The sequence below is a fragment of the Photinus pyralis genome, unplaced genomic scaffold, assembly GCF_008802855.1.
Source record: "Photinus pyralis isolate 1611_PpyrPB1 unplaced genomic scaffold, Ppyr1.3 Ppyr1.4_LG5, whole genome shotgun sequence".
Classification (NCBI taxonomy): domain Eukaryota; kingdom Metazoa; phylum Arthropoda; class Insecta; order Coleoptera; family Lampyridae; genus Photinus; species Photinus pyralis.
Window position 1 is genome coordinate 20,342,145 of NW_022170596.1, and position 15,985 is coordinate 20,358,129.

The following is a 15,985-nucleotide window of genomic DNA, read 5'->3' on the forward strand; positions in this document are numbered from 1 at the left end:
AATGTGAGTTTTCTGTTATCTTTTGCCGATCATTATTGGATCCGGATATTTGAATTTTCACGGAGTAGGTTTGAAATATTAGATTAATGAATATTCGGGGTTCTTATACACAAACAAAAATAAGCAAAAAGGAAATATAGTAAAAGTAACTCATATAGGCGCCACTTAGTCTTCAGTAAATGTTAGAAAAGAGGAGAGAATACTTGCCAAAAAGGGAAACAAGGCAGACTAAGAGATCCTTGTTCTGGTCTTGAAAAGGTAAAGTGATAAAATACTTGATAGGGATAGAACATAAACAATAATTGACGTCACAGTTGATGGTAGATAATTTAATCAAATGATTTAAAGAATATTATAAATAGGTCACTGTTCTGCTATGCCAATATTTGAATTTAAATTAATTTTTTGTAAAAAGGGGATCAACACGTAGTCGGAGAAAATATTAATATCGAAACAGGGTTCCGCAGAAACAACGGAGCTATAATCGATAAGTGAACCTCAAGCAAATGTAATAATTACAGCACGATTGTATCGAGTACCACAAGTAACGTAATAATTATAACAACGATTGTATCGAGTACCAATATGTAATCAAACGTTAAATGAGAGAATTGACGAAAATAACAAAATTTACCTTTGAATTACGGATCGCAAGCTTTTGAGCTCAGAAGGGCGCGTTCTGCAAATCTGTAACAGATAATAACACAACATACAAATAAAAGGGTTATGAATGGCGCTGCACATAATATTGCGAAATTGCAATGCTAACGTCTGACACGGAGGTGAATCGTATACTAAAACTCTAATTAACACTCAAAAAAATCAATAATTCAAATGACTTTACACTAGCAAAAGCAAAATTTTGATCGACAGGCCGAGTGTATAACACATAAAAGTGACCTCAAATTCTAGAAAAATACTTTATGATGAACAATAACTAAGTTTTTCTGGAATAGTAATACAATCTAATCAATTCAAAAGATAAACAAGATGAGCAGTCTTCAGAGTAAACAAACAACGTAGCTAAGTATCGTAGATATCGGCTTCGGACAATGCTTCGATAACTTCGATCCTCGAGCTTCTTAACTCGTCGCCCTCGAGAATATAAACATCACTATTATGCCCTTAATACATAAATAACTATTATATCATGCCCGTGTTCACTTTTTATTCAATTACAACTTCGGTATAGTAGTGGCTCATGTACGACAAAATATCTAATTTCTATGCCTTGTAATGCAATAGGAATAAGCGTTTTCAGCATAATAAATAACTATAAACTGAGACTATTCCATTCGAGAGAATGAAGCGGGTACGTTTAATTACCGTCAATTTTAATTAAGCACGAAGGGTTCTTTAAATGTTTAATTTAACTATTTCAACTTAAACTAAAATTCTCATCCATACGCTTACTTTATTCTAGTATATCTTGACATATAATAATACTTACGTAAATTGGCTACGAAGTACGGCAGAAAGTCTAAAATTACTTTTTGAACTAAGTTTGTTTATTTTCTAGGATAAATTTTAATTACGAACTTCATCAAACTGCTTTTCAATATTTGCATAGTACGGACCACATTCGCAATTAATAAACAAGTTATTTAACTTAATTTGTGTTTCCGACCATCAAACTGCGGCTGATTTTCTGAATCAAAATGAGGACTTTCACATCGCATGTCTCGATTCGCAATTAACCATTCAAAATTTCTATGTGTACAGGGATATTGATTATAATCTACCCAATGAATATTTTGTTATTATCACAGATAGAGGTATACATTTAACACATTAAATGTAAAAGTTGTTGGAGTGACAAGTCGTCTTAATGTATCTCAAAAACCACAATGGCGTACCACATCTAAGGGGTACAAAAAATAATATATATTTTTTTAACTGAACACCCTGTATTTTATTTCTGAATTCAAAAATATACCGTTGTTGAATTATTGCCTTAACAATTAAAATGGCGGTTATGCTACTTACATGACAAGGCTTGTGTGAAAGAGAAAAAAGAATGACAAGATTGTCCTATAGATTCAAGGTTTGTGCATCCTTCAACCCGCCAACCGTACATTTTAGCTTTTTACAACCTTCTAACATTGATATGTTGGCAATAAACCAAACTTATAAATTCAATTTTTGCTTGAGCATTACGACAGAAAATATCTTTTGTGCAGTTAATCTCGAGCGCCACCAGAAGTTGCTACCCCTTGCTCCTGGTCAAGGTGGCCGGAGTGATATCGGAAGTCAACATAATTCAGTCCAAGAACCGGGGTCAGCATAGGGATGGGACGGGTACACGGATCAGATAATCTACAACAGAACTACGGCCCACGGAAAACAATTTCCCAAAGCGTGAACCGAAAAAAAACTATCTTGATTTCTGGGGAAACAAAACAGAGGAAAGCAAACAGTCCGCTTTATAATCAACGGAAATAAAAGTACTAAAGCAAAAAGATCAAAAAACAAAAAGATGCAAAAATACGGAACAAATGCAAAAGACCCCTTTCATTCCGCTCTCACATTATACAGCGTGTTTCAAAATGAATAGAGGGGTTTTAACATGTTATAATATTTAATACATCAAACTTACAGCCACAATTGTTATATCAAATGAAAGAGAAACTCAAACAGTTTTACATAATAGCCTACAAGTGTTCAATGTGAGCACCATTCGTCACTTGGCATACGTCAAGACGGTATGCTAGTTCTTCCCAAACTTTGATGAGTGTCTCATTAGTAATTGCTGCAACAGCTGTTTCAATCCTGTTTCTTAAATCGGGAAGGTCGGCTGGCAGTGGAGGCACATACACACGGTCTTTAATAAACCCCCAAAGATAAAAATCACACGGGGTTAGGTCGGGTGACCGTGGAGGCCATGCGAAACAAGCCCTGTCATTAGCGCTTTCTAGCGGATTGCGGCGGAAACATACGCACTGATGCCAACAAACAAAAACTGTTTGAGTTTCTCTTTCATTTGATATATCACTTGTGGCTGTAAGTTTCATCTATCAAATATTATAACATGTTGAAACCCCTCTATTCATTTTGAAACACGCTGTATATAAATTCGGCAATTCGGGAAGGGAAACCTGGGTTTTCCAGCTACCACAAGGTACTCGCACACAACTGCTCAAAAGTACAACTCACTGTAATTGATTTTTCTGCTCCTCAATGTTATAAAAATATGGATCTTACCTCAAACAGCATGATAATTATATGCGATTTAAATGACATCAAGCGACGTTTGCTACAACACCTCTCATTAGCTACTTTGACGTTTCTCTTGGATGGCTCCCATATCCGAATGTTCACAGTAAAAGATCAAATCATCGAGGTAAAGCATAGAATTAAATTCGGTACTAATGTTTGAAGTTAATTCGTTTATTCCTATTTGAAATAAAGTGCAATTTGAGACCTCAGTTCTAATAGCTACTTCATTTTTATAAACTGGATATTTTATATATAAGGTCGAACTTGAAGACTATTCAAAAGCAGGCCACTTTAATTTCCGAGTCAGGTAATGACATTTTACGAACGAGTTTTGTAGATATTTAATTTTACCCGAAATCGTCTTTTAATACAAAATTTCAATTTTTATATTTAACTTTTGATTAATGTCAATCTGTCAGTGATGACAGGAGTCATTATAGACATTTGGAAATGTCAAAAATGCGGCCGGTAAAGTAACGGTGCGGCCGGTAAAGTGACAAGCGGCAGGAAACGTAGTCTACTTTGCCTCTGTCATGGAAACTAAAATTTCCTGACAGAAAGTAGGCATCAAAATGAAGGTTACAGGACGATTTTTGGGTAAAATCACTTATTAAGCCATCCTTGCATATTACAATGCACATATTTTAATGATTCGAATCCATTTTCAAAAGCCGAAACATTTCATTCGTCTAAAAATAAATGCGCCTGTTCATCTTATCACAAAGAATAATTGCGATCCCGGCGTCCAATTAAAAAAAGGCACTAAGCACTACAATATTAAAAGGCGCGGAGCTTTTATTCCAAAACGTAAAATGAAATCGGGATGCGTTCCGTTTCCCTTGTAAATTAAAGGGCGTCTAAAATGTGACTAATTATCCACGCGCACGCATTTATTTACACTTTTTACATCAAAAAGTGAGGGGTAATTTAAATAATGAGCAACTAAATTGTAAGATGTGGAATTAATGCGATAAGTTCGAAATATAATGGGGAAAATTTTAATACTTTACCGGCGCAAGAGTTACGAATCTTTGTTGAATATAATTACGCCGCGGGTTGAAAGAACTTTTAAAACAAGAAGAGGCAACTTGACTTACTTCCTAATGATCTGTATAATGGAAACTAAGTCGATGTTATATACACCTTGCTCATTAAATAATTTTTTGCTACTCGTAATTGTCGCCGTTTCAGAATGGGGGATTCTCGTCACCGGCAAGGGGGAGAGCGCGATTAACATTATGATCCGAAGATAATTATTAAACGGTGGCTCGTAAAATTTTTAATTTGCAAGTAGGAAATTGGCAATCTAGCGCAAATTAGTTGGCCAAGTAGGAACGGAAATAGCAAAATTAGTGGAGAGCCGAGTCGATTCTTTTTGGTTGTTTTTCGTAGACGCTTTCCCCGTTTCGTGGGTTGACGATGTATATTACGGTTTGTTAAATCAATCAAATTCAAATTACGAGAAGATATGAGAAAAATAATCCGAGATCACGAGGATGAAGTATACACGCAATCCATTAACCTGATGTTAAATGTATGCGAGAGACGCGAGCCCCGGAGTAAACGTCATTTGTTTTAAATTTGATGTGGGTTGGTTCAGTCTAAAATTTTGATTTAATATGTAAACGTTCGTAGAGTTTTGGTTGATTGACGCCTTTCGTCTGGTAAATCGGAATTAACTTGAGTTTGAAGCAACTCGTTTTAAATTTCGCACTGGGTGACTGGTCTGTGAAATATGTTCTTACACGATGGGGTTGTAAAAGCGGAGAAAACCGTTACTGTAACTAGGGCTTACAACTGTTTACTCGGGTATTTGTAACATCCAGGGGAAATACATTTTCTAAATGAAAATTTACTTTATTGCCGTTCATGCACTAATTTTCTGTCTGTTTCATTTTGTAACATTCGTCGGTGACCTTAAACGAACCAATGTTTTCTAGTTACACTTTGCAAAATAGGTTCTCCTATTTACAATAAGAGTCGTTCGTGACGATCCCACCAAATTGACGTTTATTCCAACCTTTTTTTCTCGCAATCATTTGAAACAATAGAAAGGGTCTAAAGCTCTGAAGATGAATTTAGATTTTGACCGAAATGGGAAGATACTAGGTTTAATAAAAGTAGGTATACAACGGTTCTATTGTAAAAATTATGAAACCCTTGTAAATTCGATCAGTACGTTCAGTCAGTTGTATTTGTTCGCGCTTTTAGAACCTTCACAAGAAACTAAAGAAGCTTCAGCACGTCCAACATTTGCGAAATCTATGGGCACTCTTGAAATTCTAGAACCTTTTTTCTATTATACCTGAATCACAATCTCCGTTTCAAACACTCAAATGCGTGCGAAAAAAAGGCCTTTAAAACACACGTGCTTTAAAGTTGCTAAGTAACGAGTTGTGAAACGTTGTTAACTTTTGGACTTTATTTCAGAATGATTCGGTTCGGAAGCTCCAAAATGATCCGAATATTTAGACGCTTATGGTCTTCAATCTTTTCTGAAATTCCAAACTCTTAGCTCAGTTTCTTTAAAAATTTTCAGAAGCTTCTGTACGTTCAGGGTTTTAAATGTCTTACAAAGACTCTTCTGTATTCGGATGCACTTTAATGAACCATTTCACTTTATTTTGTGGACAGATCTTTCAATTCATTAATTCAATTTAAACAAAAGAAAATATAAGCTTGCAAAAGTAGAAATCCAAACTGGACGGTACCGATATAAATAAAATACTGATGACGGGGACATTATTTTTGCTCTTTACATCCCAAACACGTGCTTGGAAAGCAATTCTTCGGTTAAATTAATTAAGCTCAATAAATTTAATTTATTACAGAAGCAATAGTTGCGAAAGCGCTCGAAAGTAATACATTCTCACGATGAACGTTCAGTTAAACATTGCTTTATCAAATTAATTTCGATTTTAATTTTGTTATAATCGTTTCCATCAATTCTATACATTTAGGGGAACTATCATAATTTTTCATTTTAATGTGGGAAAAGAACACGTTTGGCGAAAATAGTTCGTGTCAGTACCTGTTATAGAAACACTATATTTAACGAAAACACCATTTTACTGTGATGTTCCCCCTAGTGTCAAAGCTACATATGAAAATTTTGTTTAAAAAAATGGTTACTAATTTTATGTGATTAGGGGAATGAAATCAGGTGAATGATATTGTTGTTTAAACAACGTCACGTAGACGTTATTTCGGTCTGAACATCAAAAATAATGACAGGACATCCTGTATATTTCAATCTGGGAGATTGGTTTTTTGTATTTAAATTTATATCTCAGTTTTGTTTTTCCGTTTAGAAGTTTTCTAAATGCGTTCCTCTTGTTTAGATTTTATGACTTTTGTAATTTTTTTATTGCCTTTATTTTATAGTGGGTGAAGTGTTAGCTAATAGCTATTTTTCCCGCTCAACCCACTATACAACCACAACCAGCCATGCCTTATCTGAGATTCGAACCCAGGACCCTTGTAGTCAACGTTAGAGTTACTAACGTAAACCCATCTGAGCTACGCGGGCCCGTGTTTATTAAAATTTGTGTAAATGGTAAAACGTGAAATTGCGTCTTAATACGTAGGCATCTGGTCGTTTGGGATAATGAAGTTTTATGGGACGAAATTTAATTAACTCGCGTGCTCTTATCGCTGTTAGGAAAGATAAGATTCTCGAAGAATTGAGCGTTATATCGGCGTAAGTGGGGACGCGTTGCTTTGAAGCTGCCGTTATCAAGTCTAATTGTGATTGGCCGTTAATTTGATAGTGGTATTTCCTCGAATACTGAAGTCAACGTGAAGACAAGGCTGCTGGTACCTGATAGTTTTCACGACGGTTAAAGAGCGTGTAAATTTGCTTACGCAAAATTTTGGGTAATCTGCCCTAGTTGTTTTGTTCAAGACGCAGTTCGTCGGTTTCGAAATAAAGTGTGGAGAAGAAGTTTTACGTTATCGTCAAGCGAAGCAGAAAAAATTCGCTGAAAGTTTTTAAAAATTAGTTCGAGAGTGAATAAATAAAGCAGTTACCGTCCAAGTAGCATCGATTTTTTTATTTATCAATCCAGATTGAGTCTAGTTTAATAAAAAAGTGAAGTTTCCCTAAGCTGTCAGCGAGTACTTTTGTGTCTTTGATAAGTGCGCCAGAGTATCGCAAACCTTTCACGGCCAGATTTTTTGGAGTATAGAAAAAAGACTGTGAGTTTTATTTGTCGACAGCCTGCGTGCGGTGTCCAAAGAAACTTTGTAAGCTTTTGTATCTTTCGTTCTAATTGTTTCATGTGCTTCAGAATCAATTTTTAGCGCATTTCCACAAAAATATTGTGGCTATTGTGGCCACTTTGTCCGTCCGTCCGTCCGTCCGCTCGTTTTGCGACGCTACTAGTTCTTTATCTTAAGAGCTATTGTTCTACTTTTTTCGCTATTTGGTTCGTTATGGTGTCGAGTCTTGTACCAAGGAATTTTTTTCTGTACCGCTTACAAAAAAAGTTATTGTAAAAAAAACAAAAAACCGTTTTTTACATGTTCTATAATTTTACACTTTTGCCGTTTATTAACGATCCTAGAGATCGTTTATAATTTTGCATTGCTATCTGTCGTCTGCATGCTGGTCTGTCCGTCTGTTCCTTTGTCTGTCTGTCCATCTATCTGTCCGTGTGAACGATAACTTTGTTTAGAAATGTTCGATCGCTTTTAAATCTCCGTTAGTTATGAACTGAATTGCATGAAATTCAATATGGGCATAGCTTTAGCCATATAATACGCAATGCCAAAAGTTGAATCGGATCGATTCAAAATTCACAGTGCCCTTTTCGCATCTCGACCATTTATAAACCGAATTGCAAACTTTTTTACTTATAAAAGTATTTGAATGAAATTTGATACATAGGCACTTGTAATAAAGGAAAATCAAACGCCAATTTCAAAATTTGGTTTTGCGCATGCGCAGTGCCAACTATTTTATTTATTGAAGAATTTAAATCAAATTTGATACATAGGCACTTGGGATAAAGGAAAATCAAACGCCAGTTTCAAAATTTGGTTTTGCGCATGCGTAGTGCCAACTTTTTTATTTATGGAAGAATTTAAATGAAATTTGATACACAGACACTTGGGATAAAGGAAAATCAAACGCCAGTTTCAAAATTTGGCTTTGCGCATGCGCAGTGCCAACTTTTTTATTTATGGAAGAATTTAAATGAAATGTGATACATAGGCACTTGGAATAAAGGATCATCGAGCGCCAGTCTCAAAATTTTCTTTTGCGCATGCGCAGTGCCAACTTTTTTATCTATGGCACCATTTAAGTGAAATTTGCCACTTAGGCCCTTGGAACAAAGGAAAATCTAACATTAGTTTTAAAATTTAGGTTTGCGCATGCGCAGTTCCAACTTTATTATTTAGAAAAGCATTGAAATGAAATTCTTCTCATAAACTGAAATTGAAGTAACACGTCAAAAATGGATTGCCCATGTGCAACGCTATCTTTCATATTTGTGGCCGGATTTTTACGATTTTAACAGAAGTTGCATCTTATAAATGGGAAATGAATGCAAGTGGAAATGCGCTTTATGTAAATCGTTTACGATTACTTTTTAACTTGTTGTCATTATCAATCTATTAGTTGTTTGTTTATTCGAATCCTTTGTGCGACCTGGATAGAGCTTTCATGTGAGATTTTTTATTGGAGCCCAAGATTTATCTCAGGCGTAAATCAAAAGTTGTGTAATAAATTGTTTGGAATTTTCAGAAGGTGGTCGAGGCCACCGAGTCCTTCAAATTGGAAATTTTTTTAGGCAGCTGTTTTGTGTGTGGTGTAGTAACCGCATACCATTGCATACAACAGTATGTATGGAATGCTCCCCCCTCGGCTCCCCCAGACCTCAAGAATGGTTGGGAATCTTTTTATACCGTTTTATTATAAAAGGTTAAATGCGGCAAGAGCCCTTTATTTAATTAATTTAAAATATTTCTCTCTATCTATCATTTATTTTTTTTATTGTTTGTTTGCGGATTTTGACATAGCCTGAACCTTATAAAATTGAACTAAAATTTTTTTTTACTATAAAAACACCACCACAAAATAAGGTTACTCCTTCATCGGTCGAGCACGTGACCAGGATTGACGACCCTACAGGTATTTAAAAGTTAAAAGCATTTTGACAGTAGACGCCTAGTAGAGGGTTAAAGACAATAATGTAGTTAAAAGGTTCTTAACGTGGAGGTTATGTGAGGTTGTACGCTCCTCTTGAAAACTCTTAAGAACCCGAAAGACTCAAAAGAAAAGGTTTTGCTTTCAAAGACTAGAAAACCTTGGAAACTCTTAAAGACTTTATTTAGAGACTCTAAAAGCATTTAGAAGACTTTTATAGAACTATTAGAGGCTTAATTGCCCTACAAGGTTCGGTTTTAAAACATTCACTACATTTCTACTAAAGGCTCTAAAAGCGTTTTGGAAACTCTTAAAGACCCAAATACATAAATTTTTACAGTTACTCTTAAAGTTCTTATTGATTCTCAAGAGCGTTTTAAGATTTTAAAAATACCTGAAAGACTCACAAGTGCTCTTAAAGGTTTCGCTGTCAAAGCGAGAATTGGAACCTATGAATATCTCTTATAGTCCTCTTGATACGTTATTTAAACACATGTATTGAGGACTTACAAATACTAGAAAACCGTTGTTAGAAGAGACAACGGAGATGCAGGTATTAAACGATGTGCGCATTAGTTCGGCGTAAGTGGAGACGCGAGACGGTTCTGTCGAAACTGGCATTATCAAATCTAATTGTGATTGGAAGGAGATTGTTTTATTATGGAAGTGGTGTTTCGTTAATTAGTCGAATCAACCAAAAAGGGAAGCGGCGGTTGGAAAAGCGTGTACGTTTCTTTACATTAGTTTTATTCGGGCTGTCCGCTGGATTTGATTAGTCGAAGACGTAGCATGTCGCTATTATAATTTTTTGTGTAGAAGCTGTTAAGGTTCCTTATTAATTAAAGTTCAAAGTTTGAACAGTCACCGGCAATTCATTTTATTTTTCAAGTTAATGTTGTTTATTAATCAAAATTTGTGTATTAAAGAAAAGAAGTGGAGGTAAGTGCGCCTTGTTTATTGCAAACCTTTAAACCACTAGATTATTAGGATTATTAGAAGAGAACAAAAACTGTAAGTTTTAAATTTTATTAATTTAATTGTCGAACACTTGTGTGCGGGGTAATTTATTCAAACAAGCTTTGTAAGCTTTTCTTTAATTCAGGAATTTTGTTTTAATTTTTTATTTCATGTGTTGTCATGGTGAATCAACTAATTGTGTGTTTATTCGAATACTTTGTGCGGCTCGGGTAGAGAACACAGAAATATGTACAAATTGGAGAATCGCTGTGTGCGTCGGCTAAAATAAAATTTACCGCCAGAAAGTGGAGTACCCAATCATGCCGATACGTGACCCCACAGTTGAAGTAAATTTCTGTATCTTCAAGGTTTCAAATTCGATGTGAATTTTTAATAGGGAATATGCATGTGGTTTAAATTTACTTGATTCTTTCTCCAGCAAATATTTATTGTCCTGACATTATACTTAAACCATTAGTTTCTTATTTAGTTTGTTTTTAATTGCTAAAAATGTTAATTCAAGTGCAAAATAAGCGAACGAAATTCAAATTTGCGAAACGCTTCACTATTGGACGAATGCAAGTGACGTCAAATCCCACGCGATCGCATTTGTTGTGTCAATATTCATAAGTACTTAGTGCAGTCAAATTACAATTTGGGCAGATTGGGCTGGGTGTTGTCATTTCATTCAACGAAATCAAGTGTCTTCTATGTAAAAAGATCCGCTGAATCCGAAAATCATAGTCTCCCTAGCCGAAAACTCCCGGAATGTATGTTATGTATAAACAAAAAACGAACAAAAAATGGCAAGATGTCGTTTCTTTTCGCATTTGACTTCACTTATCTCGTTAACATTACTCTAAGGGAAAAAATGAAGAGAAATGAATTGGTTTAGAATTGAATTTTCTATATACAATGGGTATGAAACGTTCATTTTCAAATGTTATTGTTTTTTATGGAAAAATATAAAAAAGCAATCCCGAAGATGATCAATTGGTTATTACTAAGTAAAATTCATCCGATCTTTTTGAAAACAACAAAACAATATGACAAACCCGATCACCGTAGATTTGAAGGTTATTGCATAATTAAATAAACAAATTTACAAAACGATACTTGGTCTTTTAAACTGGGTGACTCCCAGAGCGTTCTACATTTGTTTACAGATGGTGGAATCCTAAGACAACCATTTCCAAAAATTGTCCCGATGATTCTTGCAAATTGATGGACTGTGGAATTTTTTTTAGTTAACTAACAAATTGAATAACTCCCGAAATATAACAAGGAAGGTAACTCTATAATAGGCCCTTGGCGTTCTGATTAATAAAAATCATACATTTTGGTAAAATAGAAGCATTAAAAAGCTCACCCTTTAAAGAATCGTTCGATGCGAAAAATCATTTTTTGTTGTGTCGAAAACAAGTCCGAAGTCAAAAGCTGATTTCTCGTGAACTCGGATTTGGACGTATTTTTTTAATGTAGGTCTTTCCGAGAGCTTTCCATTCGCCTACTATAGGCATAGTGTAATACTAAGGCTATACGTATCGAGGTGGCTAGTACGGTCATGCATGTGTATAATCCACATATTCAATCTTAGTGGGTCAAAAACTTAAAAACGGTGGTTTTTTTAAGAAAGTGTATACCTAGAATCAAAGTTGTAGCAAATTTAATGAGCTTGTATTTATATTGAAAAGAATTTTTTTCTATGACGCACCGTTTTCGAATTGTAAGTAAAAAACTATACAATGTGACCATCAAAACCACGGTCTTCCCCCTCACCTCTCTAGCACACCCGGAAGTCGGGGGGACTTTATTATATGTTGATCAGGGAACCTTCTGCTACACATTTCCGAAGGAATTAGTAATACATGATTTAGTTCCCCTATTTGCCATTTTTTGATCTATTCTTACTGAACTAATATTTTGGAAATTATTCCATTTGTTAACTAAGAAAATTAATCGGATTTTGAAACAAAATTGCATAGCCCGTCGATTTGCAAGAATCAACGGCACAATTTTTGAAAAAGGTTGTTTCAGGGTTCACTAACTGTAAAAAAAATTGAGAACGCTCTGGGAGTCGTCTTTTTGGAACTGCAAAATACAAAAAAAAAAAAAAAAAAAAAATAGTGTTTTTGTACTTTTGTACAAGACAATACCTATAAAATGGTTTTTTAGCTTTTTCCATGGTCTGAATAGCTATTACAACTGAAAATCTGTTAAAAATAAATCAACAGTAAAAGTAAACAAATACTGGTCGTGGCTTATGACGTCATCCAAGGCCCGCTGAAAACGTGGCGGCGTTTAAACACATCGAATAAAGTCAACGTTTTAAATATTATTTTACAAGCTAAATTGAATTGTTCTAACAGTGTTTACTCTTTTTACTATGTTAGAAAAATGTAAAAAAGCGATTCAAAAATTAAAAAAATTACATGCATATTCCCTATTATAGAGCGCTGATATAGTTCAGTTTTTGTAATTAAAAATTGAATCTTCGCCTTGAGTGTGCCTATTTCGACTGTAAATCAATTCTGCGATATGTCACTGGAAAACACAAAGGATGAGGTGAGACACTCGGAGAACCACTTAAAGGGGGTAGAATACCGTTTGCTATATAGGTTTTATTAAAACTGTATGGTAATGCTCATACCTCGGCATATGTGTGGAGAACGGAATCCGTTATCCGAGCTCAAAGATGACAAAAGGGATTTTTTCGTATCATCCAACTACATAAAGTTTTATGACGGCCATCACGTCGAAATTTCTACACTTGAATTCTGCATGCAAAGAAAGACATTTCGAAGGTATCATATTTCATTATTTATGTAACCAATCATAATAATGCAAAAATAACAACCCCCAAAGCACAGTTAATGAGAAAAACTTGTTGACGAAAAGAAACTCGAAAATAATCTGACTAATTACGCAACCCTTTGCAAATTATTAAAAAGAACAGTATATTTGTCTTTGCGGCTCCCTCCGTAATAATTTACTAACAGAAGGAAACGCAAAAAGACTTCTTTCGTGTTTTGGGGGTCTTGTGCTGAAGTGAATTAATTGCTTTCGTATTTATGCGTTGTACGAGAGTAAATGGATAAATAATTGGGTGCTTTCTTGCATGGAAATACTAACAAGAAATAACTGCTGGTATTTTCTTGTCCAAATTGTAGAGAATAAGGGAAGAGTACGAATCTCAAAATTTATTGCAATTGTCATATGTGTAGTAGCTAGATACAAAATTTTCCCTAAGGTTTGAACTTTAATATAATTATAACAAACGACCTACTTCAAGCTTCACCAGAAGCGAACGCTAAAATTCGAAATTCCCAAGACGTGCACCTTTCGACTTGTATGTCCTACGTATCACTTTAAAGAGGGTAGCTTGTCTTTGGGTAATCTTAACTTATCTGTGTATTTTAAGTCATTGTAAACCTACATAGTATACAGGAATTGCCGGAACGCACTTACGACAATAATTTTTTAGTATGCCATACTACTGGATTCCCCTGGAATAATCCCCCCGAACTACTCTCCAGTAATTTGTTGGCATATTCCACTTTTTCTAACCGGTCAATTGTGTACGTTTGGTTGGTCACCGAAAATGGAATACGAAATTCCTTACACCAAGAGAATTCGGAGTACTTGCAATTCGAACTTAAATGCACGAAACAACCGGAAATTTGTTAAAAGGTAATCCATTACGATTAAAATCACTCAAATCGATCTCGAGCGTTGCAGAGTTTAATTAAGCACACTTCACGTTGCAACGTTTGAGCTCAGTTTAATTAACGAAAATAGCGTTAACATTTAAATGTGAAATTAGCCCGTATTTCTACTTTGATCGACTAATTATTATACAATTAGTAGATTAACCGCTATTGAAATTCTAAATTGAAACAACACGAGGATTTCTGGCAGGATTGAGTTCACCTACGGCTAAATATTTTAGCTTCTTTTATTGTAACCAGTTGGATATTATTTTTACCGACAACTTCAGCCTTTAATGAATTATTCTATGGAACATTATATAGTCGAGTGTATAAAATTTTTTACTTTGATTGAAATTCAGTGATCAATTTCCGTCCAGCCGCAGAATTGTTCCATTGGATTCAGATTTATGCAAACTAAGCAATTTATTTTCACCGGATTAATTATTTGTGGTTTCGAATTAATTTCAGGGCATTGCAAGCACTAACGAAAACTGTCCACTCGCAAGTGTTTAAAAAAGTTTAAGATTAAGACTCCTTCGAAAGGAAACTCACTCTTCTAATATCAGAGCGTATGATCGTAAAAAGCTCGTTTAATTTATTTCGTTATTTAATCGAAATTTTTACGTGAGTTTAAAGGTGTATCTGGTCAGATACTGATAAAAAATTGTCATCGGATAATTGGTTTTTCGACAAATAATGTCACGTGCGAGATAAGCGATGCAAGGATCAGTTCTGGAGAGTGTTGTTGACTTGGTTAGGGGAAGTGGTTTTTTTCAGCTTCTCGTTCTGATCCTCCACTAAACTGGAAGTGAATGAGGCGTCCAACACCACTCGTATTGCTGTGGTGGAGCTGTCCGCATTTAACACCGCATGGCGGGGAATGTCGTCTTTTGCAGGTGCCTCCCCTACATTTCAAAGTACCATATGTCTTCATACTCTTGCAGGAAAACCTTGAACCTGTATTCCTTTTCTAATTCCCCCGCTTCTCCTTTCAGTGGCAGATCATCTTCCTGCGTCTGGAGTGTTGACTTCTTCAATTACTCAGAAGTTTGTGAGAGCGGCCTCGTCCGTACTCAACAAGGGGCTTTGCATGGACAGTTCTTCTTCCCTAGCGACTTTTGTTTGATCTATAAGCCATGCAGCTTACTTCTGGCTTCTTGTTTAGCTCGTAGATATACAAACATACATCTAAACAGCGATTTTCCTGTTGTGACTCTTTCTCGCAGTCTGCTATCATGATTTGGTGAACTGTGTTCTTTGTAGTTTCGTAATGGACCTCTAAAATATCAGGTAATTCGCTGCTTACCATAATCTCGTCTTGGGTCCTGGACCGGAATCCTTGTGTTAGCATTAGGGTCTTATGTACACTATCCGGTTTGAAGGACCAAATGTAGCGTTATGGTTATCAATTAAAATTTTCTCCAAAATTGAAAACATTAAGACACAAAATATTCTCTTATATGAATTTCCTAAACGTGTACAAGAACAAATTCCGAGTCAATAATGATCGATTAAACTAATTACTTATGTCATAGCCATTTTCCACATTTCGCTTAAAAATTCGTACTGGTGTTGCCAAGTATAGGTAAGAAAAAATATAGGAACGCTTACCTGGAATCAAACGGAACGCCGACGCCAAGAAGTGAGGTCAATTCTCGCATCCAGTCCTAAAATCAAACAAAGAAAAATCTCCCAAGCCACAGAGCTCGGTATACAGTTACTTGATTAATGCCTGAAGGGTCTCGCTCTACTCGTAATCTGCTTCTAACCGAGTACGTTGCTTAATTCGCCCACCCATTCAGAAGGAAGTAGTGGACTCCAACAACATTCTCGTTTCAAACTCGATCATAACTCAACAGAGATTACAGGGATACCGATCAGATATGGATGTTCACAAATTAATTAAAATAAGTCCATATAACCCTGAAGGGGCAAAATAGTTATCAACAGC

General features: G+C 35.4%; 1 protein-coding gene across 2 annotated transcripts in view; it reads left to right on the forward strand.

Moving 5' to 3' along the window:
* LOC116170350 overlaps positions 1 to 15,985 on the forward strand; it is a 326,971-nt gene that overhangs the window by 188,047 nt on the left and 122,939 nt on the right. The window lies entirely within an intron of this gene.